The sequence below is a fragment of the Silene latifolia genome, chromosome Y (genome assembly GCF_048544455.1).
Source record: "Silene latifolia isolate original U9 population chromosome Y, ASM4854445v1, whole genome shotgun sequence".
In the NCBI taxonomy this organism is placed as follows: domain Eukaryota; kingdom Viridiplantae; phylum Streptophyta; class Magnoliopsida; order Caryophyllales; family Caryophyllaceae; genus Silene; species Silene latifolia.
This window is the reverse complement of record NC_133538.1, coordinates 50,609,977-50,612,934: the sequence shown is the minus strand read 5'-3', so window position 1 is coordinate 50,612,934 and position 2,958 is coordinate 50,609,977. Positions and strand designations below refer to the sequence as shown.

Here is a 2,958-nt window from a genome sequence, read left to right as displayed (position 1 = left end):
CAACTTAGGTCCTTAGTTCTACCCATCTCTCATTCATTATTTCAAGGTCAAGTTCAAAATTTAAGTTGGGGTACACGTGTGTGCGTCGGGAGCTACAAAGGCTCTGATACCAACTGTGACACCCCGCGATAAAGCGGAAAGTAAACTACTAAATATATACGAAAAATGTGAAGTTTTTAAAACTTTTATTTAGTAGATAGAGTTTAGCATGCGGGAGTCACTAACATTCAATGAAGGAAAAACGAAAATAAAAACAAGGGTCCATACAAATAAAACGGTCAAAAGTGGGGAAAATATATCCCTCGAATGATATAAAGAAATAGGTGAGTCTAAGCGGTAAATAGGAAATCTAAAAGTCCGGGGTACTCGCTAGCTCACACGTCAAACCCCATATAAGCATCTTCACCAACCTGTCATTCATGTAAACATGAAAGCCACAGTCAGTGGGGAGTAACTCAAGGTTCTCCCAGCCACAAAACATCAAGATGAACATGACAAAACACATAAACAAATGACCATATCAAGTAAGATGAGAATGAGTTGAATTGTAACTATGCATATGAGCATACATGATCAAAGATTCATAAATAAGGAAAAGGAATAAAATAGGCAAGTAAGCAAAGCATAAACAAAGTTAAATAATGGAGGAAAATGCTGGAAGGCAAGATAAAGACCACTTAACCATGAGCACGTAATTCAAGGAGACATGACCAATATACCCATCCAAAAATGCAAATCCTTTACTACACTCATCAAATATAATTTCCCCTGGTAGGACGACAATGATAATCACAAAGACTCAGTCCTAGTCTAAATCTGGCCAGACTCTCGGGCGTAACGGTCCCCGATTCGACATGCGGCGAAGCAGTCCGCATCCAAGACTCGATCGACGTAACGGAAGTCGAGAACCCACAATCGGCGAACAGTCCGAAAGAGGCGGAATAAATGAGCTAAATCCATACTTGGCAGAACGGCACAAGCAGGCATAAAGGCATGTCAAGCATATATGATGGTACTATGGCATTTCTACAAGAATACGACTCACAACAAGTAATTATTTATAATCATCTTTTCATACTTGTGACATATAAAATAAATATCTCACTTTATATTTATACGTGCCGATTAAATAAAATAAGTAAAATATAACAAGTGGTAATGGGTAATTTACGTCATGAGAAAATTTACGGGAAGCACACAAATCCAATGCAAGTGGCAAGACGAGCCCAAAAATCCAATAATGATGAGCCCACAAACATCCAGAAATTTGGTCCAAATAAAATAAAGAGGTGAGTCCAAAAGTTTTCATGGTTTGAGCCCAAAAATTGAATGTTGGTGAGTCCAACATCAAAAATCACAAAATAAAGAGAAGAAAACAAAAAAAGGCACGGCATCAATATAGGCTGTAGGCAAACACGGTGATCCCAAATAAAGAAAGAAAGGAGGACATGATATCAGTGCTCGGCAAACCCAGAAATCACGAAACAAAGAAGAAGGAGGACAGCTGCACACCAAACCCAAAACAAAACCAGTCCAAAATCTTGCAGACTTGCGAGTCCAACAAATTTCTTACCCAAACATGTATATACATAGACACACTATAGGGAAAGAGAGGGAACCAGTGGCATTACATCCTGCATTCATTATAACAACCAAACACACTCCCTGCATCTTAAATTTTCTAATAATTGCAGACCAGCAGTGCATATTCCAGACGAACAAAAAGGAGGAATGGCGAGTACATAGGTAAAGTACGAGCAAGACAGTTCAGGTAAGGGAAAACAGGCCCAAGAGACAGAGGTATCCGTCACAAAACAGGGGTAAGACGACGACATTCACAATGAAAATGGGTCCCTAGCAGTCCCTTTGAACCCAACTCACGACTGACTACGAGGGTGGCATTAGGACGAGAGTTTGTCGACTAAGTGGGGTTAGCACTGTTCAATAATGTCACACACACAGACCGAGAAAAACCCGGAAGCGGACGCGAAATTGTTCGAAGGGACAACGAGTCACGAGTCACATTCAGTCTCATAACCGGCTATACACATGAGGCCAAGCCATGAAAGCCGCCAAGTTACCATGTAAACCCATCACAAGTATTTCAAAACCAACTCCAAACATGAGGAAAATAATAAAGACTTAAACTTTTACGACAAACACAGAAAAGTCGAGTAAGGAGGCGAGTTTCCCGACGTTTGTCGAGTAACCTATCACGGTTACCTTAACTTTCTTCAATCTTCAAGGGAATGGTCGATTATGAATGAGTTTCCTTCGGGGTCCTCAAAGTCTTCACCTAAAAACCGTAATAAGAGCCGAGTTAGTCTAAAAACGTCACATTTATGAGACGGGTCGAGACGAGAACTTCGCAAGGCTATGCCTTTCTTACCTTAAAAGATGAAGGAAGAGATAAGGAGAAGAATGGTGCAAGAATTATTGAGTTTGGTCGAAAAATGAGCTAGAAATCTAAGATTTTAGGTCGCCATTCATGGGTTTTCTTGAGCCTGTTTGAGTTTGGTTTTCTTACAGCAGCTCAATTGTTGTTGCAGGTGTTTATGCTTTTTACACAAAGGATTTCGAATGAATAGGGGGGGGGGTGTTGGCAGGATATGGTTGGTCAGAGAGTGTGAGGGAGAGTAAAATATTATTATTATATTAGTTGGGTGCCAAAATTGAGGGGCGTGTTGTCGACCCGGGATAGGTCGAGAGTATATAAGTTTAGCCTCACATGTAAGCATGTGACGGTTCTTTGCTAGACGGAGGTTCATCTTAAACCTACTATAATTTAAGACGGAAATTTTATTATCAAAATAGTTATTATTATTATTATTATTATTATTATGATTATTATTATTTCTATCCGACGAAAACGTATATTTTATATACGTAAGCTTTAAAACTTATAGCTTTAATTAAATTACTTTTATTAATATAATGAAATTAACTAGTTAAAGTAAT

General features: G+C 38.9%; 1 long non-coding RNA gene across 1 annotated transcript; it reads right to left on the bottom strand.

The window, feature by feature from the left end:
• Positions 1–277: 277 nt before the first annotated feature.
• LOC141633403 (uncharacterized) lies at positions 278–2,524 on the bottom strand. Its single transcript, XR_012538183.1, has 3 exons — positions 2,390–2,524; positions 2,224–2,296; positions 278–410 (listed from the first exon to the last, which is right to left on the bottom strand). It is a non-coding gene; the product is annotated as an uncharacterized LOC141633403 (long non-coding RNA).
• Between the last annotated feature and the right edge of the window lie 434 nt (positions 2,525–2,958).